The sequence below is a fragment of the Phoca vitulina genome, unplaced genomic scaffold (assembly GCF_004348235.1).
Source record: "Phoca vitulina isolate PV1807 unplaced genomic scaffold, GSC_HSeal_1.0 scaffold26, whole genome shotgun sequence".
Lineage (NCBI taxonomy): Eukaryota > Metazoa > Chordata > Mammalia > Carnivora > Phocidae > Phoca > Phoca vitulina.
Window position 1 is genome coordinate 26,631,248 of NW_022589729.1, and position 14,489 is coordinate 26,645,736.

A 14,489-nucleotide genomic window follows, 5' to 3' on the forward strand; every position below is an offset into this window, starting at 1 on the left:
CCTTGGTTTTTGCATGGTCAAATTAAGTAACTTGTCTGGGGTCACGCTGTGACACATTCATTGCCAAACCTGTTTCTTCTGCCAAGTCAGTCCTCCTATGTGTTTTCTTGCTCAACCCATGCAGAACTCTAGAATTCTCAGGCAGGGAGGGAATCCACAGTTACGGGTAGGTGGGATGGGAGTCATGTGATACATTCTCCTAGGCAGAACACATGGAAATCAGAGACGCCAAAGGATTTGTGCATTTACCTGTGGTCACCCATTTCAGCATTCCATACCTCAGACAGTTCAGCTATTCTTGCAAATGTCTAAATTTCTGCCCATGTAATTTGATTCTGAGCCCCTTATCCTGTTTTCCTTGCCCATATGGGAATGGGCAGGCATCTATGCTCATTTGTCTAAAAAAAATATTACTTGAAAAATTACTCTTCAAATTGAAACACCATGGTTTCTTGATTTTTTCCCTCGCCCCAGGCCCAGTCAAGCTTCCAGCTGCCACCTCCAGACCCATCTATTCCTATCACTCACAAGTTCTAGTGGTCCCATAGCCAAAGGATGACAGCGGCTGGCCATTTTGGGCCATGGCCTTTCAGGGACCAGGGCTTTCTGGGACACGATAGAAACCTAGAGAAGATGTAATGGTTTATAGGAAGTGCAACATTCTGGGATATTGCTTCTGGCTCTTTTTCCAAGTGACTTTAAGATAAAGCAATTTCTGAAGAGGTTTAAAATAAGCACCAAGGTAAGAACCTTGGATGTCATTATGCCCAATCTCTGATTTTAGAAACAAAAGAATGGAATCTCAGAGCTAGCTTGTGGCAGAGCTAAGGACTAATCAGGGCCACAGACCTCTTGACTGCTCAGGGAACCCAGAACTTTCTATGTTTGATTGTGCTGAGTTGGACTTGAAGGAGGAAGCAGAACATACTTGCTGTAAGTTGTGGGGCAGGTGACTTCCCCTGGACTACTTGCTGCTTACTCCTTCCTCCCCACAGGGTCCCAGGCAGAGTCAAAGCTTCCCTAGTCACAGTCTTACTCTGTTTCCCAATCTGGAGTCTTGCATTAAGGTGCCATGGGGCTTTGGTTTCACGTGTCGATATGGCTTTGCTTTTTCTGAAGCTTTGGCCCTGCCCTTTCCAGCTCTGGGCCTTACTTTGGTCAGCTGTAAAATGAGGAGAATCATCCCAAGTTCCTTGTCTACTGCTCTAAGGCAGCGCATCTGAGAAATGCTTCAAGTTCCTCAGAGAGAGAGGAGGCGTGAGGGAAGAGACTGCTCCAACAAGGGGCATGGTTCTTATGAAGGGTGGGAGGAGACCAAAGTGTTAAAATCCAACAGTTGGATTGCAGTGCTGGTCAGTTAGAATGCAAGGGAGTCAACCTTACGAGCATTTACCGTGTGAGATATTTCTCTTGAATTATTTACACAATAGCCCTAATAGGTGGGGTCTAATTTTACTGAGAAGAAACTGGAAGTCAGAGAGAAAGCTGAAATAACTTGCCCAAGGTCACTCAGCTAAGAAGTGGCAGAACTGGGCTTCAAGCCCAGGCAGCATCGCCTCAAGTTCACGTTCTTAGCTACGTTGCTTCCCTAGAGCCTGGGTTGAAGCGACATCGCAAGATGAATGGAGTCTTCCTCATTCCCCAAAGGCAGGGATTGTGTGACCTAGAGGTTGAGAAAGAGGGAAGATCTGTGAGAGGTAGAAGTGAAAGGATCGAGATGAAAGGGTTTAGGAGCTGCTGGACAAGAGGGGTGGCAACTGCTTATTTCTCTCCCTCTTGAGCGCCCAGCTCCTGTTCTTCACCTGGCCAGGTGTTTCATCTAGGTGTGCCCTCTCTAGCCTGCAGGAGGCTTGTACAAGCCCACACGAGAGCCCTGGCATCACCTCTGTGAGCAAGGTGCTACTCTTGTGGAACTACAATCCTCTAGGGACTTGAATTTGCATGGAAATGACAAGGACAAAAAAAGGAAAGTGAAGTTAAAGTTCAAGCTCCCATTGCTCCACTCCTGAGTCAATTTCCTATGAAGCTAATAAAACTAAAGCTTTGGAGTCTCTCACTTGCTCCAGCTTTCCCCAAAGCCCTGGACCTACTATTACATTAGTAATTACACACATACACACACACATACATTTTTTTTTTTTTTTCTTAGAGAGCACTCCTTCTAATTGTATATGACTCAGGGCTCCATTAAAACTCACTGTGTCCCTCCCCCACCTGATCAGCTAAATGTCAGAATCCCACAACCCCCTGAGAAACACCAGCGATGCCCCTCTCCTCCTGGAGCCCTCCCACACAGTATGAGCCTTGACTGAGGGTGTGATTCAGCTCAGAGTAGCTGGGTTAAATTTTTGTAAAGAGGTTGCCGTGTGTGCACTTTAGTAGACCTCAAAGCCACCAGAAGGTCGGAGCTTAGTGTACTTTCTTTGTAATGATGACTCTCTACGATTTTTCTCCATAGATAGAAACAAGTATGCACTGATATGATTCCACAAAGATATAGAGAGGGATAATTTACATATGAATCCATGTGTTCCTCACTATCCACGTGTGTGGATGTACGTAAGCATACAAGTGTGTAAACACTTCTTAGATTTGTTCTATCGAGTGAGTCACTTTTGCTATAGGGACCTTGGATGTAGAGTCATTCCCTGGGACCAAGGATACCCAGTTTATTCCAGGGGTCTAGAAGACACCCATAAATAGTCAGGACTGCTTTAGCCTGAGCCATGTAGGTTCTTCACTACTAGGTTGCAGGGCAGATTTAGAGGAGATGGAAGGGCCTCTGGACTGAGATCCTGAAGGGAGGGAATGTGAAATGGAGATGAAGAACAATAAACTAGACCTTCATACCTCTTCCTCATTAGCCCCCATCCTGGATGTGGCCCATTTTTTCATGCCTACCCATGCTTCACCAAGGTTGCTGGTTGTGGTGATCCAGTCCAGCTAGCTGAAGCATAGGGAGTATATACTACAAGGATCTTGGAGTGTTCTAGAATATCCATGGACTGAGATGCTGCAGGTCACTGAGGGGCTGGAACTAGGAACGGGAATCATCAGAAAACCAGGCCTCAGTCTCACACTGACTGAGGCCACATGGCCACTCCTTTCTGCTTTCCTTGGTGCCCCTGCATTCTGCTCTCTCCCCAGGCCTGATTTTTCTGCAACTCTGAGCAGTTTGTAAAAGGCTACGACTACACCGCTCCAGAGGCTACTTGTTTTTAATTCAAAGGACCAGCAAAAATTGATTAGTGCTCTAAAGTCTCTAATTCCAGTTTCTGGGAGAGAGACTAATGACTCAGCTCCGGTCAGGTGTCCATCTCCAATCAGCCACATCCAGTAGACCACGGTCACACTGGGAAAACATCATAAATGGTGCCCCAAGTCAAATGGCTTGTCCTCCATGAAGACCCCCAACTAATCCTGTAGGAGAAGTGCCCTCTCCCCTGAGTTCCCATGGCACTTTATCTGCCCCTCTTCCACGGTACTTATTGCTTCTTACCGTGTGTTAATATTGCTGTTATAAAAATCTTATCCACCATCCCACATATCCATAAGCTTCTTGTTCATTTATCTTCATATCTCTTACAGCTTGTGTGAACAAAAAAAATTAGACATGTGCTCAATAAATATTTGAAATCATGATTATCTCCAAATAAATCAATTTTCAGGAAATTTAACTTTGGTCAAGTCTTTCATTTCATCTCACTGTCTTGAGTTGATTAAATACAATTAATTCAACCAATTAATTAATTGAACCAATTTAATTTCTACACACCAGGCACTGTCTTGGTTGTGCAGAAGCTACACTACACAAGACGCAGGGAGTCCTTACCCCATTGAGGTTAATGGTGGAGACCATCAACAAACAGTTTACTATGAACTAGAATTTATGCTGAGTGCTAGGCTATAGATGTATAGTCCCCAGCACTGCCCCAAGGGAGCTCAGTTTCCCTGGGAATCACAGAGAAATCATCAGATATGTTACTGCATGACAGGGCAGTGCTGTTTAAGGTTGGAGAAGGGTTGTAAGAGATCCAAGAGAGAGTGATTTACCATTAGGGGAGAAAGAGGTAGCCAAGGGAGGTTTCACTGAGATCAGTGACACATGACTGAACTTGAAGTGTGAGTATGAGTTTGTTAGAGAGAATGTGAGTTAGGTATGTGGTGAGTATGTTTGGGGGTTTGGGGGCAGGGGAAAGTTGCTGGGAGAGACAATGATGAGAACCTTTCAGATAGGCACAGGCAAAGCAGATTTCTAGCACTGTGAAAGGGCTACTGTGTCTGGAGCATGGTGAGGGATTCAGTGTGTCTGGAGCATAAGGAATGTGGGGGGAAAGAATGGTAAAGTTGGCCAGGGACCTTGCCTGGCTTTGTGTGCTAAGCCCCAGAGGTGATCAGTTAAGTATCAACAGTCAGCATCTGGAGGGCAATGATTGCTGCTTCAGGCATGGGGCCAGGCAGAGCCTGGAGACCAGCAAAAATACCTGGCCAACAACATATTCTAGAAGGCCCTATGATAAAGCATTGCACCAGTGCTGCGGTCATTGACCTCTGGCTCATAAAGAGAGATGGCTGGATGGTGAGATAAAATTTTCATGCCCAAATTGCAATCTTCTTCAGAAAACACCGGATCTTCCAACTTTCACTCCCTCGTGAGTAGAGTGGGATTTTCTATATTTTGCAATTGAATTTAAGAAATCAAAAGAAAATCCATTTGTAGCTAAAAAGAAAAAAAAAAGCCCCAGCAGAAAGGGGCCTCTATATCTACATGTCTTTTGAGTTACAGTCTTATTGCCCATGGCTTCTTAGCCAATGATATGATGGGGGTTAGAGGTAAGTGATTTCCAGAGACTGCTCCTGTCCTGGGATGCTGTTCCTCATGGGACTACTGGTCTATTCTCTGCTGTCCCGATATGCCAAGCAGAGGTAGGATAGAGCCAAATTCTTGGGAGCTTTCCCAGGTTTTGACCTGGGAAAGTCAACACTGTTCATACCCTGGTCCCATCCTACTTCCCCAGCTCTGTGCCCATCCTCTCCTTACTCTAGATGAACCCCCAGCCAAGCTGGCCCTCCTGCCTCTCTCAGATAGTCACGTGTGCAGGATAGTCTTAGACAACATTTTCCCTCTTCTGTGCCTGTCAAATATCACTCATTCTCCACATCAAACCCAAAGGTCCTGTCTCAGTAAAGGCATCCCCAATCCATTTGACCCAAGAGCCTGTTCTTCTGTATTCTCCCAGCACCTTAGACTTAACTTCTGTCAGTACTTTCACCCCATAATATTATAGTTATTTATTCTTATGTTAAGTCAACTGAATTTGTTGAGTTCAGGGACTAGACCTCAATCATCTCTACACCCCTAGGAACTTGCAACAGTGCCTGACCCATAATAGATTCTCAGTGAATACTCTATTTGTTAATATAGAGTGGTTTATCTGGGCATCTTGTCTGTTGGGTTTGGGTAGTATGAAGATGGCTTTGGGAAGAACTCCAACAGGCAGAAAATGGGGAAAGGGCATTCCAGGTGGAAGAAATAGTATGAGTAAAGACACCAAGGTGGAGACCGTGGACCAATATGGGAGCCTGGAGGGAAGGAGAAAGAAGGAAAGACAGAGCACACTAAGTGCCAAGCATGGACCTGGGCTCCTTATATGCACTGTTGCACTAGCCTTTACAGAAACTTGGTGAGGTGGCTACTATTTCCACAAAGGTCATACAGCTCAAGTTGGTGATAGAGACAGGATTAGACCAATTCTGTTAGACTCTAAAGCCCATGGCTTATCAGGGCTTTAGAGAATCGTAGTTCAAATTGGAGCCTAGAATAAGTGGAAAATAAGGGGAAGGAAGTGCAGAAAGACATGTATTACAGAGTTATATTATTGATAATATCTAGGGCTTTTTGATTGCCTATCATGGACTAAAACTTGTGCTAGGTACTTTAAATATGTCACCTCATTAAAATGAATGGCAACCCTATTAGGTGATTACCCCCATTTTACAGATAAGGGAACTAAATCTCAGAGAGATTTGATAATCTGCCCAAAGTCACCTAACCAATAAGAGACGGAGCCATGACTTTATTGACTTTTGATTTTCCACAACCAAGGCTCATTGGGAAAGAACTTAAAGGATGAATCATCATGTAATAATTTGATTCTAAATGACATAACAAGAGTATGGATTTCTCCTCCTCCTCCTCCTCCTTCTTCTTTTCTTCCTCCTCCCCCTCCTTCTCCTTCTTTCTCCTTCTCCTTCTCCCCCTCCCCCCTCCTCCTCCTTCTCCTTCTCCTCTTCCTCCCCCTCTTTTTTTTTTTTTTTTTGACATAGGAAAGTCCCAAGCCTGGGCTTTTCTTCCAACACTGTCCTTTTCTCCCTGTACATTTCTGCCCACTGTCTTGTCTCCTTGTTCTGTCCCCTCTGCCCAAATGGATAGAACTGGATCCCATGCATACTTAACTGCTAGCCTTAAAAAAAAAAAAAAAAAAAGATGAATCTTCTGATAGATAAGAACTTTTCTTAAAGAAGAGAATGGATAGGAAGATGAGGGGAATGTCTGGCTAAGATCTCAAGACGAGACGGAGAAATGGCCCTAAGAGGGCAGGGAAGAAGTTCTTCCCTTTTTCCATATACTTTTCCTTTCTTTTTTCTTTCATTCATCCTGAATGGGTGAAGTTCAAAATCAGCCTTGTTCAGAATTACCTGGGTTTGCTTTTTTAGAAGGCCAATTTCCTGGCCCCACACCAGATATTCAGGAGGTTTTCTGTGGGGCCACAGAGTTTGCCTTTTTTCAACAAGCACCCCAGAGATTCTACAAATTGAGAATACTGCCTTTTTGGAGTTACACCCACGGGCTTTAGCTATTAGAGCCGAGAGAATTTGAGGTGCCAGGAACTTGGGACAAGATGCCATCCAGGTGTCTGCCCCAACCAGGAGAATTGCCCCAACCTGGGGGCCGTGTGTAGGAGTCCCCGTCTTTCGGAATTAGTGATGTGGTTAGAGTAGCAACGTGACTCTCTGTGGACGGAAGAAGGTAGGTCGGATGTGAGAGTCTCCCTCCATGAACGTGCGTGCGTCATCTCAGTCATCGCTTGTATCTTTATTCTCAAAAACAAGTCAGTTTTGTTCCTGTCAGCATCTTGGTTGGCCTGCAACAAAGAGGGCAAGCTGAGATGGAGAAGCCCAGTCACAGCCTTCAGGTGATGCTTTGAGGGCATGGTTGGGTTGGGGAGAGCAGGAAAACATTACTCAAACTGCCTTCAGTAGTAAAAAAAACAAAAAACAAAAAAAAAACAAAAAAAAACACACCATGATTTCAGAAAACACTGCCAAAGGACATAAGAGCTATCTACTTGCATGAGTTTTAGGGATTATGGCATTTTTTGTTTTTGTTTTTTATCACCAGGAATGGGGTGATCCGGACTCTCTAAGGAAGTGAATTTCAGCCTGGATGTACTTCAAAATAATTGGAAGCTTTAAAAAAATAGAGATGCCCAGGCCCACCCCCTGATCTGCTAAATCCAGGCTGTCAGGGGTTGGACCTGGGAATCTATATAAAGCTCCTTGGGGATTCTGGAGCAGCCAGTCTGGTGTTGCTCCAGGGATTACCATTTGGAAGCCACTCCACTAAGGTGAGAGGGAAAATCACTCCAGCCTGAGCACTATAATATCAAGTCATCTTTTCTCTCCTTGCTTCATCTTTGTCTTCCCTGCCATTCCCTTCCCTTCCCACCATAACATGGCAGGAGCCTCAGAAAGGTTTACCTCTCAGCTCTCTTGTAGAGCAACACAGGAACTTATCTAGCTGTGTGAAATCCAGAAGGGCTTTATAAATTTAAATGTATTACATATTTTATTTTCATTATATTTAAATATGACTTGCTTGCCATTTATACATGCCCATTGAGTTTGCAAATGACAATTGCAGGATGTGGGCTCCCAGGCCCTGGAAGACATGGAGGTGAGTTAGATGACATCTGTCCAAGTCATGGCAATAGAAAACCCCTGCACTGGGAGAGTTGGGGCCAATGAACTCTAAAGTCCTTCCCAACACAGACATTCCCTGGCTTCAGTGTTAACCATTTCAACTTGTTCTTTTCTTGATTTTCATCTGTTTTCTATACCTCCTTAGAGTCCCTACCAGGTTGAGTGCCTTGAATCATATAGGTAGTGAGAAGCTGAAAGTGATTAGAGATAGAAGGAATTAGGGCAGGTTTTAGTCATAACTGGAGTGCCCAGGGCAGCTGTTCAGTCATACATTGCACAATTCTAGGGGCACCATTCAAATTGTAGTTAATGATGATAGGCACATTTATTACTACAAGTATGCATCATTTGAGTCAAAGGCTGCATCTTTACTCTCAATAACCTTTTATTGATGTCAGCATCTTTCCAGGCATAGTACAGCCCAATAAAGCGAAGATTTGGTGCCTAGAAGTATTCCTGACCAGAGATGCTTGCCATAATGACCCAAGAATCAAAGATACAAGAGAGAAGAAACCTGCCAAACAAACCGCCCTCAACCAGTCTTCTTGACTGCTTTCTCCACCTTCATTTAGGGGTGAAACAGAAGAAGATGGACTGGGATTTTTCAATCTAAAATTCTCTATTTGTTTGGGTCCTGAAATTTCATCACATGATAGGAAAAATAGTTGTGACTTTGAAGGACTGAGTGGTTGCTGACTGCAGTGGGCAGATTTGTCCCAATCCCAGAGGAAGGCTTTTTGGAAGAAAATTCCACCAGCCCCCTTCCTTCCCAGATCATACCCTTTCTTCAACATTCCACTCAATCTTTGGCTTTTCCCTGGACACTGTTCTGATCATTCAAAGCATTAAGTGATGTCCTCTGCCCACATCTGGCTCTCATTCCAGAGTACACCTGTATCTGTATAATTTATTTGGCTTTTAATCATGTATGTATTTCTGATAACTCTCCATTAGCTGCCCTGGATTGTTATTTATCTTTTTGTGCAAGTTTACTTTCTCAAGGATACTATGAGCAAATTAATGCATTTACGTTATTCATTTACATGTCCAGCAAATAGTTCCTGAGGGCCAACTTGTGCCAGGCATTGTTCTAGGTCCCGGAAAATTCTCTCTCCCTCTCTCTCTCCCATCTATCATCTATCTATCATCTATCTCAGGTGGTAGATGCAATAAAGACAAAGTAGGCTAAGGGGAGTTAAATAATAAAATAAAGGAAATCATTGATCAAGAAAATAAATGACAGTTCCATTCAATTTTCTAATTTATTTACCAAAGAACACCATATGCTAGATGCTAAAAAAATTACACCTGTAGTGACTAGAACAAACTATTATAAAAAGGAAACAATCCAAGTGGAAGAAAAATGTTATTAGGCTGGAAAACATAGTTGTTGCATTAAACTCTAAAATGGAAGCCATGACATGCAAATGGACACTGCAGGGAACAAAATTAGTAACAGAGAAGATGAAGATAAATTTCCTAGAACACAAAAGCAAAAGACAAAGAAATGAAAATGAAAGAAGAGAATAATTGTGAAAGACAGATATCAAAGAGCTAACTCACAAATAACAAGAGTTCCTAAAATAATTAACAAAATCATTTGTAGAAGAAGCCATAGATAGAGAACATTTATTGGCTTTAAGTAAAACACTATTTTTTTAAAAATTTTTTTCTGGCTACAAATTTATTCAACACAAAACATCTCCAACTTTACTGAGGTGGCTGACCACGTCCATGACCAAATCCACCTCTAAACTGGAACTCAGTTACTGACCCAGCCCCAGCCTCAGCTTTCTTGTCGACACCAGGGGGCACGGCGCTTCGTCTGTAGGTGTCTCTGTCAGCTTCCCCTCATGTGAGTCTTGCAGGTCGCTCTCCCTCCAGACCTTTGGGCCCTGGTCAGCCAGTCTCAGGGCGGCTGCAGCGCAGAGTGGCAGGCACAATCTCGGGGGGCAGGTGGAGGTAATCACGGAGATACTGGATGCCCTCGTTGGTAAGGTACCAGTAGAAATGTCTCCAGGCAAACTGTTCCTTTTATGTAGCCTCGTGATTTGAGAGACTGCATGGCCTTCATGACGTGAAGGTTGGGTACGTTCTTGTCTGCCAGCTCAGGGTGTTTGGGCATGTGGACATCCTTCTTGGCCACCATCACTCCCTCCTTGAAAAGGAGTTCATAAATGGCAATTCGGTTCTCCTTGGGCATCAACATCTCGGCGGCTGCTACGTCCGGGGCCGGGGTTGAAAGCGAAAACACTATTTTTTAAAAGATTTTATTTATTTATTTGACAGAGAAAGAGAGAGAGAGAGAGAGCCCAAGCAAGGGGGAGTGGCAGAGGGAGAGGGAGAAGCAGGCTCCCCGCTGAGCAAGGAGCCTGATGCAAGAATTGATCCCAAGACCGTGGGATCACGACCTGAACCGAAGGCAGACGCTTAACCAACTGAGCCATCCAGGCACCCAAGTAAAATTTTATTTTTAAAATTAAATATGCTTATTGTATTAATCAGGAATCTTTGGGTTGTGTCAGGGTCCCAGCTCAAACTGGCTTAAGCAAAAGAGGGATTTTATTGGCTCACCTAATGAAGTTCAAAGGTTTACTAGGAATCCATCTCTCCAGCTCTGGCTTTCTTCTGGGTTGGCTTCATTCTTGGGTAGGTTGTTCCCAGTCGCTCTAGGCTGATATTCTTCCAGCTTTCCAAGCCCAAGGGGAGGAAAGAGTTCTTCCTTTCTAATACTTGTGTGGCATTAACCTTGGTTTAATCCTCAGACTCTGATTGGCTGAGCTTGGGTCAGGAGCTCATCATTGACTCAGTTTAGGCAGCTGAGAAGGGTGGTGGCATTGGTTTTGTTGTCAGGACACTCCCACTCCTGGAATGAGCAGCTGTCTGCTCTATCCAGTGTCCACATGGACTGCAAGTAAGGGAGAGATGGTTTCCCAGAGGATGACGGGGCTGCTGGCCCCAGAAGAAAGGGGAGTGGATGTGGCTAGGCTAAATAACATCCTGTTGGACAGATTAATAAAAGAACTACTTCCAGACCTATTAGTGCAGAATTTTTAACTCTAAAAGGTTACCAAAACCCTATAAATAAATATGCAGCAAGAAAAAAAAAATCACATGTACCTCAGATTTCTCCTCCAAAATTCTACATGCTTGGAAGACAAGGGTACAAAGTCTTTTGCATCATGAAGGAAAGAGGTTGTGTGACCTAAGAATTCATTACCTGGGCAAATGGTCATTCATAATATGTGCACTCAGAAAATAAAATTCCCGGGACTATCCTTGAACAAACTAGTAAAAAATGTGTTCTAGAACAATAAGGATAAATTAAAAGTAGGTATAAAACATCACTACTTCCCATTATTCTACCTCTGAAATTCGTTCCTTTCCACCATCTCTCTTCCTGTCACCATCATCGTTCATGTGGACCACGGCCACAGCCTCTTAACTTGCCTTTCCCTTCCACTCTCCACTCTTCTAAGCCATTCTCCTCATATCATCCACTGGTCTCCTAATAAACCAAATCATGTCCCTTCCTTGCTTAAAAAATTTATGGCTTTGTAGGGCACGTAGAATAAATTCAAGCTCCTTACCATAGCCTTTGAGACCTTGCCTGCTTCAGCCTCTGCACATTATTCCCAACTACATTGTCTTTTGCTTACTGCACTGTAGTCATGTAGTCAGTTCTTTCTGTGAGTGTGCCAAGCCCCTTCCTCTGTCGGGCCTTCAAGCATGCTGTTCCCTCTACTTGGAACTGTCTTCTCTTGATCCTTTCTTTGGTTCCTTCTCTTTCATTACATCTGCTTATTTACACCTCTTCCTCAGATGGTCTCTTATCTCACAATCTAAAAATAGACTTCCTTCTATTTTTCTTGGCACCCTTATCTCAAACCATCATCAAGCCTGTAATTGTATGTTTACTCGTGTTCACCTGTGTTATGTCTGTCTTGACCTGGAGTGTGAATCCCATGAAGGCAGGAACCATATCTATTTTGTTCACCACTGAATTCCCAGGTCTAAGCACTGGCTTACAATGTTAAAGCAATGGAGTAGGGGGCAGATTTGAAAGTTCTAAATTAGGGGTGCCTGGGTGGCTCAGTCAGTTAAGCATCTGCCTTCAGCTCAGGTCATGGTCCCAGGGTCCTGGGATTGAGCCCTGCATCGGGCTCCCTGCTCATCGGGAAGCCTGCTTCTCCTTCCACTTCCTCTGCTTGTGTTCCTGCTCTCGCTGTCTCTCTCTCTGTCAAATAAATGAATAAAATCTTTAAAAAATATTAAAGTTCTAGATTAAATGCACAGATCCAGAATATAGTTTTTTCGGTTTCTGATTTAGTGCCATAAAGGTTGATATAAACTGATGTGATGTAGAATCTCTGAAAGCAAAGTTAACAATGCATTCTGAGTGATTGTGACCTTGAAAGAAAGATGCAATTCAGTGGATCAGGGAGAGGTAGGAGGACATTTCATGTGTGTATTTGTGCATGTGCATGCATGCACGTGTGTGTGTGTGTGTGTGTGTGTGTGTGTGTGTGTGTTGGTGTTGGTATAGGGAAAGGCAGGAAAAGACTAATAAACAGAGGTCTAGAATTGAGATGGATTAAGAGTAGTGAACTAAAGATGTGAGGAACACAGCAAGGCTGCTATGTACCACAGGACTCACAGGGGCTTAAAATTCAGAGGAAATCCAGAAATTGCTGCCATGAGGACAAAGCTTTCTCCCTAGAGGGGCTTGGTGTTCTGTACCTGCATCAGCCCTAGGACTTTTAGTCTGTGGACAACAAGGACACCTTGTGGCACAACAAGGAAGGGGTGAGAAATATGTAACAAAGAGGCTACAGGTGCTAGAGGTGCTGCCCAAGAAAGGAAGGCCAGGGGCATGGGTATCATGAGTGAAGGGGTGCATGAAGATTTTGGATGACAGAAAAGGAAGGCAAAAGACTGGAAACAAACTTGTGTGACTCCCCCATGAACCCAGGCGTAGGTCTTGTTTAGGGGGGCAAGCAAAACAGCTCTCTATTCCTGGAAAACAAACTTTATGTGTGATTTTTTAAAGTAAACTCTACCCCCAGTGTGGGGCTTGAACTCATGATCCCAAGATCAAGAGCTGCACCATCTTTATGTATGTTTATAGAGATGTCCCTCAAGATGGCCCCATGGGTGTTGCTGTCTGCAGACAGGGGCACCTTAAGAACAATGAAGAGAGGCAGATATGGCATTCTCAGGTAGAAGATCTGGGCTGGCTTACCTGTCTCCGCCATTTTGTATCTGTTTAACCTCAAGCTAGCTCAGTATCTTAAGACTGCTCTCACTGAAAGGAACGGATGATGAATGATCCCCACAACCTTATGTGTGATCCCCACAGGCTCTGTGATCTGTAATGTCAGTTATACTTAGTCCTGGAGAATGTGGGCATAGTGGGAAGGGTGTGACCCTCTGGAAATGCTGTCTGTGGGCCTGACCTCCATTGGCTTGCTCTGCCACATCTTCACTATTTGCTCAGCCTCAAAGAAAGACTATTGGCCGGCTGAGGAGTACACTCCTCTGCCCAGTTCTCAGCTTTGGCAGGGACTTTAAAAGATGATTTTATTCTTTACCCTGTCTCTGAGAAAGTCTAGAACATACTCATCGCAACCTCTGGGCATCTATCTAGTTTTAGAAGACTCACTAGAAAAGTTGAATCTGTGCTTTATCACCTGTTAAAAGTAGCATGTGAGAAAATAAGGTTCAATGAGCAATTGCCACTAGATGGCACCATAGTAGTCTCGGTGCATCACATGAGAGCTGCTTCAGACAAGAAATACAGTAGCTACATGGAAGCAACCCAAGTATCCATCCACAGGTGAACGGATAAAGAAGTTGCGGTAGATATACACAATGGAATATTACTCAGCCATAAAAAGGATGAGATCTCATGGATGGAACTTGAGGGTATTATGCTAAGTAAAATAAGTCAGAAAGAGAAAGACAAATACCATATGATTTCATTTATATATGGAATCTAAAAAAAAAATGAATAAATAAACAAAGAGAAAAGCAGAAACAGACCCATAAATACAGAGAACAAACTGATGGTTGCCAGAGGGGAGAGAGGTAGGGGATGGGTAAAATGGGTGAAGGGGAGTGGGAGGTGTAGGTTTCCAGTTATGAAATAAATAAGTCACAGTGATAAAGCGTACAGCATAGGGAGTATAGTCAATGGTACTGTCATAGCATTGTATGGTGACAGATGTGCTTACACTTGTGGTGAGCAGAGCATAATGCATAGACTTGTCGAATCACTACACTGCACACCTGGAACTAATGTAACATTATATGCCAACTATACCTCAGTAAAAAAAATATATGGTAACTATAGGAGTGAGTTGGTGAAAGGATATATTTCCACTGAATGACTTGCAAGATACTTTCCTTCATTTCTAAGGATATTAAAAAATTTCCTCAGATCAATCAGTGGATGGTGGGTTCCAGCTCAGCAATTGCCAGGTATGGAATCAACCACCCCATCTATG

General features: G+C 43.7%; 1 pseudogene; it reads right to left on the reverse strand.

The window, feature by feature from the left end:
- Positions 1–9,693: 9,693 nt before the first annotated feature.
- On the reverse strand, positions 9,694–10,196 carry LOC116643592 (annotated as a pseudogene).
- Positions 10,197–14,489: the final 4,293 nt, after the last annotated feature.